Consider the following 16,058-nt stretch of genomic DNA (forward strand, 5'->3'; position numbering starts at 1 on the left):
CTCTGTCTAATGCACAAATGGTCATACATGGTGCTTTTAAATCACAACCACAACATTTACACTTTTGTTATTGCCATAATAGCAATTTGAACCAATAAGGACAAGGCAAAGAATTCAGGAACACAAGTAATATCTGTACACTTGCAAAATACCCATCTGCAAATTCACCTGGTTTTCAGGCCTCTATGCTGAAAGCTTTTTAACTGCAATCTCAGAATGCTCAGCCACTGACAGGCCTTAACCTGGGAAAGTGAATGTCAGCGAAAGTCAAAGATGTAGTGTAACATTAACTTATGAAGGTAAATGTTCATTCATTTGAACACAACTAACCACAGGGTTCGATCAGAAGGCAGTGTGATCCTTCAGACCTGTTGGCAGAAACATTTTTATGACCAGTTCAGTTCAGTGACCTGGATGAGCTGCTGGAGGAGATGTGTGCTGCCCTGTTTGAGCTCTTATTCATGGCCAAACGCACTCCTGAGGCCCAGTTTGTATCTGGCCCATAAATTAAATAGGCTGGATATTAATATTGATCAGAAAGCTGTTTGTCTGCCTCTGAATAAGAGATGAATATTTATACTCTCATATGCGATCAAACTGTTTCTAATTTAAAGCCTGTTTTGGTGCTCCACTGGTGTAAACACTAGCCAGAGATTATTGTCAGATCCTCTGTGGTCCGTTCATATTTCATTCCTTATGTTTAAGATCTTTTCAGTGTGTGTGTGTGTGTGTAATAGTGTGTATGTGTAGTGTGTGCGTCTGTGTGTGAATGTGTGTGTGTATAGTGTGTGTGTTTGTGCCTGTGTGTGTATAGTGTGTAGTGTGTGTGTGTGTGTGTAGTGTGTAGTGTGTGTGTATATTGTGTAGTGTGTGTATAATGTGTGTGTAGTGTGTAGTGTGTGGGTGTGTGTAGTGTGTGCGTCTGTGTGTACAGTGTGTTTGTATAGTAATGTATAGTCTCTTGTGCTGGGTTTTGGCTAGTCATTGCTGCCAGGCAGGACAGACAGGGCTGTATGAGTCTGCACCTGCAGTGAGACAGAGTGCAGCAGGGCCTCACATCGCAGCGTCTCACCGCAGCTCATCCACCTGCTGGAGATCACCACCCACTGCACAGAACCTGCTAGCGCAGTGCAACACTTCTGCAGCGTCACGGCAACGTCCCTCCAGCACTCTGGCAACGTTATTGGCTGAATAAAAAGGGCTAAGAATGAGCCAGGCTGTTCTGCCTGCAGGTTGTCTGACACACAGGCGTGATTCACTCACTGCCACGCCCACCTCCGAACCACCCCTCCCTGCTGCCGCGCTCCCCCACCCTCTCCCTGCTGCCACACCCACCCCCCCTCCTCCCCTCCCCTCCCCCACTCCCTCACCCCCTCCCTGCTGCCATCGCTCCCCCAGTCACTCTGAGCATGCTGGGATACGCCACTCCCAGCACGCTTGTATCTATAGCGGCTGGTCGATGTACTGAGCGGATCGCCTGGCTCTTATCCTCCCCAGCATTAAGGGTGATGTGAAGAGGACTGTGATGCAGGACTCTGCTCGGCTCGGCTCTGAAGGTCATGTGATGCAGACGATCTGTGTGCTGTAAGCTGCGGCCATTTCACGAGATGACGAGCGTCGGGACAGCGTCCTCTGATTCAGCCCCCGCTGCCCAGCAGAACAACCCCCGGGGGCAGCAGACTGCAGCGAGGGGGGGGGGAGGGGGGGGGGGCAGGAAAGAGAGAGAGAAGGGGGGGAAGATGACAGGGAAAGAGAGAGGGAGAGAGAGGGGAGACAGTGAGCCAGGGAGAGAGGGAGGGCGTCTTTGCGAGCGTGCAGCATCAGCGTTTTCTCCACCTTCCTGCTGTTGTTGATCTCTGCAGTGAAGGAGACAGCAGGCTGTGCGCATTAAAATGCAGTTTGGGCTGACGCTGTGGGGGGTGGGGGCAGAGACAGACTCCACACTCACAGAGGGAGGTAGAGAGGGAGGGAGCGAGGGAGGGAGTGCGGAAGAGGGCGATGCTGAGAGGTGTGTCCCATCACTTCTACAGTGTGCAGATATCGGGGTGATATCGTGTGCGTGTGCACTGACTAGACACAACATCAGCTGACACGCTCAGACACACTCTATTACTCTCACACCTACACATCTACAAACAACTAAGGCTCCTCTATAAACCTTTCACATTAGATGCATCAACTCTGACTCTATGACATGCATTTTTAATATGAGTGTATGCTAATGTATCCAAAATGTCTGCTGTTTATTTAAGAAAGTACCTATTATTTTCAGACTCACTCTTTTATGCAAGTTACAGTTGAACGTATGCAGCAATGATTACCATTATCATTTTTCAGTATACCCAAAAGAGGAAAGCAACATCGACTCGGATGTTTGTGCTGTTTTATTGATGTAATCTTCACATAAATTAATTGGTAAAATAATGTTAAATTAATGCAGGCACACACATTTGAATTCATTATAAAATACCACAGTTAAACATGATGACTGAGGTGCTCAAAATGGTTTGATGTCTTAGACCTTGTCACACACAGCCACATACTCCTTTGAGATACTTGAAGAGCAGGATGTAACTTTAGCTCTGTGTTCATCTCTTAAATCAAACTGTATTTCACTGGCAAACAACTGGCACTAATGCAGCCATTCCCCTGTTCAGACTAAAGGGCCTCATGCCCGACCCTCTCTTTCTCACTACGCAAATACAATTACAGATACAGAGATCCCCACTTTCTCAGCTTAAGGGGCTGAGGCCAATGGCTGTGGTATCTTTTTAATGGAGGAGAGTCAAAGCTCGTGCCACAGAGAGCAAGTGAAGACAGACAAAAACAAACATTTCAATGTCAAATTCTACAGGGCGGCAGCCTTCAGATGTTTTGCTATCTATTTGTAGAAGGGTGCTTAAACCCTGAGGTATGTGGTGCTAATGAAGGAGAGATTGCTGAGGGTAACTTCAAACTGGCCACAGATGTCCTGTTCTAATGCCCTTTAAGCTTTTCCTTGGTGATTTTACATAATCCCATCCAAAAAAAAAAAGTTTTTGTTGAATTATTTTCTCTCGGCCAGGATTAAGTACTTGAAATGCCGGAGAAGTCAAGTATTCGTAGGAAAGAAAAAAAGAGCGATAAAAGACCTCAGTTCACAACCGTTTCACATTTGGACTTCCAGCAGACATTTTTATCAAGAGCAACTTACACAGATTACAATTTTTACATACAATCAGTTTATACAGCGCAACATTTTTACTGAAACAATTCCGATAAAGTGCCTTTGTTCAAGGGTACAACAGCAGTGCCTCATCTGGGAATCAAACCCGCAACCTGTGAGCCACAGTGCTCAGTTCCCTAGCCACTGCACTGCCACCATCATACAACAGCCACAGAGAGGTGTGTTAGCAGCGCTTCGGAGTGGTTCGGAGTGAAACCTGGCGGTAGTTCATATGTCCCATTCAGGAGGCAGTCCGCATTGTGTGAGGTCTCATAAACCGTTTGTAAGGACAGCACGCCGTTTCAGAAGCAGAGTCTAGAGCAGAGGTGGCTGAGCCCCGGTCCTGAGGAATTGCAGGGCTGGGCCTGCTGTTTCTTGTTTTTGCCTTAAAATCAGCAACCAATTCAGACCAAGGAACCAAGCGAGATGAGCTGTATAATCAACTGCTTTAATTTATGATTGAGTGCTGAGTAACAATAAAAACCAGCAGACCCAGGCTGTCCACCTAAGGCTTAGAGGAAGAACTTAAGTTCAAATGGCACGGGGCTGCTCTCTCTCTCTCTCTTTCTCTGTTTCTTACTCTCTCTCTCTCAATCTCACTGTCTCTCTCTCTCTGTATCTGTCTCTCTCAATCTCCCTGTCTCTGTCTCTCCCTCTGTCTGTCTTGCTCTCTCTTTCTGTCACAGCACCTGCCCGTGAGCTTTCTCCACGTTAGCACAAAATGTTCTCATTGCGGTGCTGCTATGTCCTAGCAGAGCGCTAACATGCCCATGTCGTTACCGCACGGTTACGCAAACATTATATATGACTGAGTGTGAAGGGAATTTTTTTGTCCTCCATTTCACCAGGCCTGAAAAAAACATCTACAGCAAAGCCTCACTAGCTTGAATATTTTTCTTTCTGTGTGGATATCCTTGTAATAATTGCTTTTATGAGCCTGGAATATTGTTTGGTTGTAGCAGTGACAGTGTGGTAGAGGTTTTCCTGTGTTGTCTTTACAGTGACACGTCTGCTTTTTTTTCTGTTGAAAATGGTAACCCCAGCAACAGAAAAGCGATTTAAACCTTACTATTATGCCAATTCAAATGAGTCATCCTGCTGTTAATCAAAATATCATTGTCTGCTTTTGTAACAGCACTACAAAGCTGACCCAGGTTGTAGGATAGAACCCATTACAAATTGCATTTCAAATAAATTTGTGTTTTAGCCTTAGTCATTACCACAGTGAATAGGCTGGGGCTGTGAGAGGCTCCATGCTAGGCGATGTTTGCTGTGTTCCTCATTAATAATTGATTTAACCAGCTTTTGGGTCTGTCGAGAAGGGCATAGCCGAGAGCCAGTACTCCAGCTTGAAAACTGACACCATCTCGGCCCCCAAAGTCTCTGAGCTCTGAGTGACTCATCACTTTGCGCTTCACGGCTTCCGGACGTCAAACTGCGAAGAATCAGAAAATGAAATTTCATTTGAATATGAAACGTCATGCAGTAGTGAGTTTGTATAATAAGCTGCCAGGCAGGAAAAAAAGTCCTTGTGTGCACTCTTGTGTTGCAACAGTACAGCTGTTTTGCTTGGGTTAGTTAACTGGAGTTTGCAGTGTTTTTGGGAATATGTTACGGGGGGGACTACGTGTTATTATGACGTGTCTGGGTGAGGGGCTTCAACCGCCAACCAGCTAATAACCTCAAAATAAGAGAAGCACATTCCCGTAATATTCTGTGTTTGGTGTTGTTTCCTGCGGATTGCGTATTGATTCTGAGACCAGTTTGAGGTTTGCACATAAGTGGGCGTGGCCATGAAGGCCATGCAGGGGGCAGGGGGAGGGGCTCTGAGCTGTGACCTCTGACCGGCGGGAGTGATGCAGGGGTGTGCTCGCCCCAGGCTGATGCTGATGCTGGGGTTGGGGAGGAGTCAGATGGAGCTAGCGCTGCCTGACACAGTGACTATCCATCCCGCCGGGTCAGGCGGCTGCTGCGAGATGGCGGCTGATGGTCAAGGCCAGCTGTTCTGCTGAGTCGAGTCGCTGGCGCTGGTCCCGGTCCTCCTCTGCTGGGCTCAGATATGAGCGATGTCCTTCCGTACCGCCGCAGGACGTTTAACCCCCCCCCCCCTTCCGCCTCGTTCTTCAAAATGAATACTTTCTATTTGGCAGACAGCGCTTTCGTATCAGTAATATCGGAAAAGGGACCTCATTGCGCTGAGTCTGGAGATAAGGCATCATCAATCCCATGGACCTCTCTGCTGGCCTTCCTGGCACAGCTTACTGATGGGACTAAAATAGGGCTTGGTCCCTGATTGGCTGGGACTGAACTTCCTTATTGGCTGGGACATAACCTCCTGATTGGCTGGGGCTGAATTTCCTGATTGGCTGGGACTGAACTTCCTGATTGGGAGGGACCTAACCTCCTGATTGGCTGGGACTGAATTTCCTGATTGGCTGGGACTGAGCTTCCTGATTTGCTGATTTTTTCTCAGGGTTCTGATCTGTCTTGTGCTATGGGGATCACAGGCCACTCAAACGGGACTTATTTTATTTACCAATCTAGCAGATACTCCTATCCAGAGTGACTAAGACATGTAGGATATTTATTTTAAGCAACTCACATTATCGACCCTACTCAAGGCTAAGTCAGCAAGTGCCCCACCCCGGATGTGAACTAGCAACCTCTGAGTCACAAGCTCAGTTCCTTAACTGCTATAGTCCATAGCCATTTATGAGGTCTCTCAGCACCATATCAGAAGATGGAGGAATGACACTATTCTGCTGAGTCATGCAGTTCCCGAATCAGAAATCCCAGAGATAGCTCTTCATTTTGGCATAACGTCTATGTGATGCTGTACCAACAACATTTTCTCTGAATCTCACATCATAAATTCAGCTGTGCCCTCCACAGAGGACACATAGCACACACTGTTTTTCTCAGATGCGTTGTTCCATTCTCGCTGCTTCAATGACTCAATATAACAGAGCAGGGTGCAGAGAGGAGATGAATGGCATAGGAACAAAATTACGTTGCACACATTCATAAATGTCATTCTGTGATATGATGTTGAATTTAAGTTTCATATGAATGTATACATTAATGCTGAAAAACGTATTGCAGGATGCGATGTCCGTACAGGATGACATCAGCAGATGCCGCTCTTTCCTGTGTATGTTTTCATTTGGCCAGCAACCGGCTGTCTCTGCATCTGCAGCGGAACAGACGTGGCTGTCTGGTGCCGGGCATTGTGGGTAAAATGTGTCTGCTGTTTGGGGGGGGGGGGCAGCTGGTGCTCAGACCTCTCCGCAGACCTCTCCAGAGCATCCTGAAATATTGACATGGTGACATCATCTGCCTAGCCAGACCCCGCCCACCCCTGTTAACTGTTCACCAGCTAGGTCTCTCAGCACAGAAACACACCCGTATCAGCAGACAAAGCCTGGCCATGGAACCTGCTTCATAAACCAGGCTTTATCCCTCAAATTCCCATTCTGCACAAAGACATAAAATCCCAAATTTACTGAATGCATTGTTTGCATGTGTATCAAATACATTCTGAATTCTAAATGTTTTACATATAGCTTTGTGTGCTGCATTACATGGATCCATTTTAAAGTAGGAATAACTGATATACTTTAAAATAGTGTTATTCTTGTTACACATTCAATACCACATTTATTGTATATTTATGTTTTTATATATTTATTACACTACCATTTTCATTTGAAAATGTACAATCATTTGAGGAAAAACCATTGATTCCAGTTCGATTTTAAATGTCCGAGGCATGATAAAAAAACAAAAACTTCTGATACAGAGATGGCCACACACCCCTCAGAGATAATGCGGCTGGCGTGTTTGCTCACGGATCATTAGGACCGGGGATTGCTTTGGTGATGAGTCACACAGAGAGTGTGTGTACACGGCACACTTCTGCTCAGTAATGTGGAATACCCAGTTTGCTGTTTCTCAGGATTACCACAACAGCCTGAAACAGAGAAGCGCTCCATGGGAACCACTCCTGTGGACCCATCCGTAATAACGCTATAATAATAACAACAACAATAATAATAATAATAATAATAATAATAACAACCTTCATTATTATTATTATTATTATTATTATTGTCGTTGTTTTTGTTGTTGTTGTTGTTGTTCTGTGTATATGCATATGTGTGTGTGTGGTGTGGGTGTGTGTGTGTGTTTTCAGTTTTCCCAGATTTGAGCAAGCTCACTTTTGGAATGACCCTTAACCCCTAAGGTGTGGCACTATAATCTCCAAACCTGAGGGCTTGAGGGCGTACGAGGTACATTTTGAACACCTGCAGAAAACCAATCAAACCACATTCCAGACCCAAGAGCACAGACCTGGTAATAAGATGTTACGTTCCAGGCAAACACATATAACTCTCACTGCCCCAGATCAGCTTTGCAGGAACATGTGAAAGCTGTTAGGGTTGCAAAAATTATGAAAAAGAATATTCTGCATTTTCTGAGGTGCATGTACAGTGCATGCCACATTCATGCCTATAAACCTGTGTTGATAAAATGCTGTGAAAAAGTATTTGCCCCCTTTCCTCTGTTATTGCATATTTGTCACACAGAATGGTTTAAGATCTTCAGACAAAATGCAATATGATACAAAGGGAACCTGAGTAAACACAAAACACATTTTTTAAATTGGTGTCTTATATGAGTTTTAAAACATTTTTATAATCATGCAAATTTTTTAAAATATGGGTGTTTGGAAACTTTTTTTTCGTTAAATAAAGAATAATTTTAAAAATGCATTTTGTGCTGACTCATATTCGCTTTGTTTAAATTTTGTCTAAAGATCTGAAACCAATTTAATGTGACAAATATACAAGGAAATCAGAAAGGGGGCAAATACTTTTTCACGGCACTGTAGTTTTTAGATGTTAGGTTATAGATGTGCCTCAGTCCAACCGGTTGAATTATTTAGGCAAAAGTAAGCATTCTTTGGGGAAACTCCTAGAGGAACATACCCTTCCATAAACATAAAGCTCATTGGTTACGTAATGCCTCAGCTGTGAGCTCCAGGGGACTGTCCTTCGCTTTGAGGTTTCATAGTCTTGCTGATCGGGGAAACCGGGACTCCACTGACAGAGGCAACACAGCGACACAACAATCAAGGAAGAAGTGGGTCAGGGATGGCGGTGTTGCATAGCGGTTAGGAATCTGAAACTGAGGGGTTGCAAGTTCAAATCCCAGGTGGGACGCTGCCTTGGGCAGGGTACTTAACCTGAATTTCATTGTAAATAATGAGCTGTCAGCCACTCTGGACATGAGTGTCTGCTACACGGCTTCAGTAAATATGACTGCATGGTTACCGCACACAGCAACCAGCCTTAAAGAGAAACACTACCCGCCAGGGCTTTAGCCGCGGTCGTTCAGCCGTAAACAAAGCAAACCTTTAGCGTATGTGAACACTGCAGCAAACCTCCAGACCTCAACCACCTGCGATCCATCAGAGGGCCACAGGTCAGGCTTGTCTGCCTTCCAACTTCAGGAGGAAGTATTTCTCATTGGCTCACAGGCCTCCTGGAGCTGTTTCTTATTGACTCAGAAGCCTCCTCGAGCTGTTTATTATTGGCTCAGAAGTTTCATGGTGCTGTTTCTCATTGGCTCAGAGGTTTCATGGTGCTGTTTCTCATTGGCTCAGAGGCCTGCTTGCCTCACACTCCTCCTCCTGAGAAAGCACTAAGCCCTGCATGTACCACACACCTCTTGTAGAAGCACTAAACCCTGCACGCATCACACTCCTCCTCCTGAGGAAGCACTGAGCCCCGCACACGTCACACTCCTCATGCTCATGCCTTCCCGGTTCCCTAAAGCCTTGTTATCTAGCTCCAGTGCTATAAGACTGTTATGAATCAGCATTTTCTCTTTGTAGACCCGTTACCTTGCCTTCCTTTGTCTGTTGCCATGGCACCCCTTGCTGTTCCATCGTGCTTTGTGCTGGTGGCAAACAGAAGGAAGATATTGCACAGTCACGGAATCTAATTCAGCTCAACATCTCAGTCTCAATCAACTCTATAGCACAGAAACGAAATATTCTCTATAGCATAGAATCACAGAGACTAAATCAGCTCTATAGCATTGAGTAACAGAGACTAAATCAGTCCCATAGCACAGAGTCACAGACACTAAATCAGCCCCATAGCACAGAGTAACAGAGACTAAATCAGCTGCATAGCACAGAGTCATAGAGACTAAATCAGCTCCATAGCACAGAGTAACAGAGACTAAATCAGCTCCATAGCACAGAGTCATAGAGACTAAATCAGCTCCATAGCACAGAGTCATAGAGACTAAATCAGCTCCATAGCACAGAGTCACAGAGACTAAATCAGCCCCATAGCACAGAGTCACAGAGACTAAATCAGCTTCATAGCACAGAGTCACAGACACTAAATCAGCCCCAAAACACAGAGTAACAGAGACTAAATCAGCTCCATAGCACAGAGTCACAGAGACTAAATCAGCTCCATAGCACAGAGTCATAGAGACTAAATCAGCTCCATAGCACAGAGTCACAGAGACGAAATCAGCCCCATAGCACAGAGCCACAGGGAATACATCAGCTCTTTTTTCACAGCAGCAACATGCCAGCGTGGTCCCATCAGTTTCACACCCACAGTTGTACAGTCATCCAAGCTGCACAGAATGCCATGAAAACTGTTAACAGAATTAAATTAAAAGGTTCATTTACGGACTCAGCTTCAAAACCTCCCATGGAAATCCTGGGCAAACTTCAAACACTACAGCCTTTCGGCAATGATCTTGCTATTTCATAATGTCACTTTCTTTTTTTGGAAGTAAGAAAGAGAAAAATCTGCTGGCTTGCAGAACTGTTTTCACAGATGCAGGAAATGGTAGACATGGGTGTGTCAAACAGGACCCAAAAAGCAAATAAAAATCAATCAAAGGGCGAGACAGTTTGTATTTCAACTCTGCAGGATAAGTGTGACAGAAAAAAACCATTGATCATGATGTTCACACATTTAATGATGCCACAACCATATTTCTCACCTCAAGCAATGCACGATATGGGTTTAAAGCTGTTAAGTATGTGCTAAAGTTTTGCAAACAGAAACCGTATTGAAGAGAAAAACATCGATGGCACCTGGAAGGTGACACAGCTCAGAATGGTGGCATGGAGGGGGAGGGGATCCTCACAGCAGTTGGAAGTCCCCTAAGGCTGGTTGGAGTGGGGAGGGGGTGTGGGCAGGGGGGAGGGGGGGCGGGGTGGAGGGGCCTAGGCCGAACAGATTCTATAAAGCTCATGATCAACATCTGCAGAGAGGGAGTGGAGAAAGATAAACCTGGCCAGACCCTCAGCCCTCCCCCCAAGACATGAAGAACAAACGCAGGCAGGGGGGCATCGGGATTCCAAACATTAGCCTGCCAATTTACCCTCCAATCAGAGAATCCCAGGCAATCTGTGACCCGCCCCTGGAAACCTGTGTTACAGTAGCTGACTCCAGACGGGAGTCACCCTGGATTTCCGTTGTGCTGTTAAGTTGTCTTTTTTCGCTTCTGAAATACTGCATGTTTGTAACATATTTACACATATTTGTATGTGTGCATTGCACAAACATTAAATGCGCTCTAAGACCCATTAAGCAAAGTAATGATGCATAACATGATGCGATGGGGTCATGTCCATTACGTATCTATAATACTACACGCTTTTTATTCTTATTCAATTATTCTGGGGCCTCATGGGGAATTATGGATATTTCTGTGAGGGAATTTGCAAGGTGGCTTAAATCATCTTAACAGTATGTCGTAAAAGAACACAGTTGTTCTGGTGGAGAAAGATACGTGTGGAATGTAAGAGCGACATGAATTATTGTAAGTGCACATCAGGGGGTTCTTCGGCATGTGAACTCAGGCTTTAGGTCTGGTGTCAGCATCCAGTCTAAGTGCCTGGCTTCCAGCTACACTTAGGGGAAATAAAACAGGAAATAATAGCAGGTTTTATTTAGGTAGCACCTCCAGTACATACATATTATTGTACATCAATAATATTGCAATATTTGCATAACATGTGACTAGTGGGGGTACAGTTACTGCTTTATTCTGAAATATAAGCCATATATTTTATTACTGCTTTTGACTTTGAAATATCTTGTGTGTGTCTCAGCAGTATGTTTTTATCTGAGTGCAAATACATTCCCTGCAAGGCTAACCAATCCTCACATCCAGCATCAGTCATGTAGAAAGCATTGTCCTCCTCTCTTTGATCCTCCTCTCCTCTCCTCAATTCTCCTCCCCTCTCCTCCTCTCCTCTCCTCTATTTATTATTCACTTGCTAAGAGCAGTCCCAGTGAGGGTTGAGCAGGTTATTTAGGGGTTCTAACAGGGGCACGTTGCCCTCATACCCTGTCCCGACGCTCCTCTTACGAAACATACACAGTCATTAATCTGACATTTCTGAAATCTGCAAGGCAATGAATGCAATTACCTGCTTTGAAATTTTTCTTGTCCTGGGTAACTTCCAAAATGCTATCGCTTATGGTAAGCAAACATACTGCGATATACTGAAATTAAATACAGTAAGAAAAAAGATCAAAATATCATAAAACAAGATGGGCATATAAAGCATAGTTGCTGCTTTCAGATGTTGCAATATATTTACTTAAAAATGCATTGCTGTGAAATGTATTTACAATTTACAATATTTACAATATTTTGCAATATATTCCAATTCGATGGGGGCGTGCCGAAGATAGAGCATATGTCATTTCCACAACATTAAAATCCCTTATGTTACTAAATGTTTCCTTGTGCTGGCTAGTCTTGCCTCTACTTTTAGCTCCGCATTGTCTTGCTTTGCCTTCACCTTGCTCATGATTTTTCTTTAAATGAAATGTTTAATTCTACAACACGTAGAATTAAACGTTTAACACAATATGGAAACAGCCGTACGGTGGTTTAAAAGCACCCGGGTGACGGAGTGTAAACAGGGTCCCTGAGTGGAGTTTGGAAAGCGATACGCTGGGAGGTGCATTAATATTGCAGATGGAGCAGTGCTGCTTATTTCACAGAGAGTCCAGCAGCACCAGGCTTTAGTGAAAACTCCTCTGCGCAGCACAGCTATGCCTTTATTAACAACAACCATCCGTCCATCACTTATACCTGCTTATCCTGGTCAGGCTCGCAGGGGTTGCTGGAGCCTGTCCCTGTGTGCACTGGGCGAGAGGCAAGAATGCCCTGGACAGGTTGCCAATCTATTGCAGGGCACACACACCAGTCACTCACGCACTCATACCTATGGGCAATTTAGAGTCTCCCGCATGTCTTTGGACTGTGGGAGGAAACCTGAGCACCTGGAGGAAACTCGCACAGACACGGAGGGAACATGCAAACTCCACACAGAAAGGCCCAGGACCTTCTTGCTGTGAGGCGACAGTGCTATCCACTGCACCACCGTGCCGCCCTTCCTTATTAACAACAAAACCTTATTAACAAGTGTAAATAATGACTGGTGTCAGTCAGAGCTGCATTCACATGCATGCTCAGACATGAAAATGAATATCAATAATCATATTCCATGTGGAGGGTGCAAAAGACTTTACTTCATGAATATTAATGAGAAAAAGAGACAGCCTATTCTTTTTTGTAACACACATTTGATTGCTAATGCAAGAAATCAATCAGTGATGTCATGGTCAGATAATAAAGGTCGATGACCTCATCATCAGTGTGCACCTTCTTATTCAGCTTCTGTGTATTCACCCGCCTGGCATGAATACTCACGACCAGCCCCAAACAACATTATTTTATAGTGTACTAATGACTCACAACCAGCACCAAACAACATTATTTTATAGTGTACTAATGACTCACAACCAGCACCAAACAACATTATTTTACAATGTACTTATGGAAGTTAATAATAACCATTATTTATAAAGTGCATTTAATATACATCTGCAGCACAATAGAGCTTCATAGGAGGAATGCCATGACATATCCTGCATGGAATGCGTGGCCCATATTGTCCAAAGGATCGAGAGGCACAGACCCACAGTAATTATATAAGAAGCCTAGATGGGTTGAATGGCCTGTTCTCCTCATTATGCATTCTAATGTTTGTAGTAGTAATTATGCAATTACCCATTATCCATGCTATTTTCATGTACATTATTTGCTTGACCGTTACGGTTGCTGTAAACAGGTGCTTGTTGTTTCTACATGTCATACTGCCAAATTAACACGGAGGTCAGTTTATAACTGAACTGTGTCAATCACGTGCAATGAATTTCTACGGATTAATCAATTCAATCAATGTCAAGCACATTAGGGGCAGGGTCTGTACATGCAGTTCATGAGGGCCATGCAATCACTCAAATAACTGTACAGCAGGCATCACAGAACACCCGGAGTGGGTGGGGGGGTGGGGGGACAGCCTGAATCAGTACAGCTCAGGGGTACCCAGGGGCTGCTCCAGTGAACAGGCTTATATGTGGGAGGGATTTAAACAGGGTTTCACATTTTATGTCTGTGACCTAAAGACCTGAACACCATCTTCATTTCACACTGAGGAGGTCCACCCCTCCTCTTCTGTTCAGATCAATTCAATCACAGGATTCCAGGGGCTCATTATATATCAGGGTGAGTGTGAGGTCTGCAATGAGGCTCTGCAGTTCATTTGCCTGCACACATTTGCTGACTTTGTAAAAAAAAAGTGGCAAAAATATAGCACTTATTGAAGTTTTACAGCACTTTGGTCAATGCCAGTTGTTTTTAAAATGTGCTTTTTAAATGAAGTTGACTTGACATGAGTTGACTTTATTTCATATGTCAAGACCAGGGGGGGAGGAACTCATTTCCTGCAGGGTTGTATCTGGACATATCTGGATATTGTTCCAGCTTCTGCTCTTAACTATTTAATGAAAACAATCATTTATGCAATCTGATCATTTACCTATGGGTATCAAAAGCTTGTGAATGGCAGCTAAAGACTGTTGTTGTAGTCCTGTAAAATGTTGTAAAGTAAACACATTTCACACACATCCAGAGAAACATGATTTCTGCATTCTGTGAAGGTGGATTCCGTGCACACAGCACACACACAAGCATAAAGCCATGTCAAGTCACACTACCATTATGCGAGGTCAGCCTGCATTCGAATGAACCAACATTCACACCGGCAGTGGCCCGCTGCTGTCTGCAGAAAGGCTTTTAGCTGAAGCCGAAGCAGTTAGGTTTATGGCAGCAGGTAATTTTGTTAATGTATTAGATGACTGATATCTCTGTGTATAATGGCTGGTAAGAGCAGCCATGTTAGATGAAGCCTTGCTAAAATCAATACCATGGAAACCTGATATTTACTGTCTCTGTGAATACTGCTGTTCACTCATTCATGCCAGGCTCCTGACAAAATCTTCACATGGTTATATTAACAGATTTACAAGGTGGGTTGGCTACCTTCTCGTATTTTTTTCTACTTGAAAATGGTTAAATATTATTTAACCTTTCTGCTGTGTATACTGCAGCAGTTTATTTCCAGTTAAGTACTGTATAAAGGTTATATTAACATACAAACTTTAAATGACTCTGAAATGAGTTGTGAATTTTAAAAGCTGGAGAGACAAACATGCTATGATTGCCATTAATGACAATCATTTTGGAGTGAAGGAGAGGTGTCTGGGCATGTCGGCAAAGACAGGTCTGTCTCACAGCACAGGAACATGCAGGTTTGGGCTACTAAACCTGCCCACTCCTTTCACAAACAGGGCTTTATTTTTGGAAATTCTTTATGTTTGAAGGTGCCATTGACTAACAATGACAGAATATCTCTTACAACCAGCTGCAACCTGAAACGAGCCTTGTGAAAGGTAGCTTAGAGAGCAGAAAGGTAACATCTTTAATAAGAATTTGAGACCATAAGAATATATAATGAACTGCCCTTTTAGAACGCACTGATGGTTGTCACTTACCTATATGTCAGATTCAAGCCAACAGATGTGTTTCCCAGTTTGTTTAAAACCAATTATTAACTTTAGTATATTTTCATATACCTAAAACAAAAAATAAACAAACAATTAACATTTGTCAGGCTTGGAAATAAACTGCACTATCATCGTGTCTGTGTTATATATTCACATGTCACTCAAATAATGGGATATTGAGAGAAGGAGAGAGAGAGAGCGAGAGATTGACACTGGTGAGTTAGTGTGATTATATGTTATAAAACATGCCGTCACTCTCAATGGGTGTGTCCCCTTAAAAACGTGCGGAGCTGTGAGGCACAACATTCCTCGTGCTTCAAGAGAGCAGGAACTGTTACCAGCCAGGCGGTACAAAGGCCTACACAGGACACAAGTGGCTAGTTTGCAGGGGGCTTGTGTATTTCCAGTTATAAACTGCCGGGAGCACAGTGTTAACGTGCATGATTATTTGTCAATTATATATAGCAGTTCAGATAATCATGCTTGGTCCGCGGTAATTTGCGTGTAATCTTACTGCATAAACAAAAAATGCACCTTTCGAACGTTAAGAAATTTGAGAGGTAACCTTTATTTATATCTATTTGTGAACATGCAGATATGCATTGCACGTATATTTTTCGTGGACATTTTGAGTTGGTGAAATATTGAAATAAACAAAACCTCAGTTTCGCTAACTGTTTGACTAAATAATCAGCCCGTTAGTTACATTTTGTTATGTAAAAACAAAAGTCGCAGGTAACTCAGATAATTTGCATCCAGGCTGTTTGCCTGTGGTTTATCCTGCTTTCTATTGGCTCGGTACAGAAATAGGCGTCATTAGTCTCGGCGATGGCTTTTTCAGTAGACGGGCAGAAGACCGCCTTTTAAACGTTCATTGGTAAAAAGGG

The sequence above is a fragment of the Anguilla rostrata genome, chromosome 2, assembly GCF_018555375.3.
Source record: "Anguilla rostrata isolate EN2019 chromosome 2, ASM1855537v3, whole genome shotgun sequence".
NCBI lineage: Eukaryota > Metazoa > Chordata > Actinopteri > Anguilliformes > Anguillidae > Anguilla > Anguilla rostrata.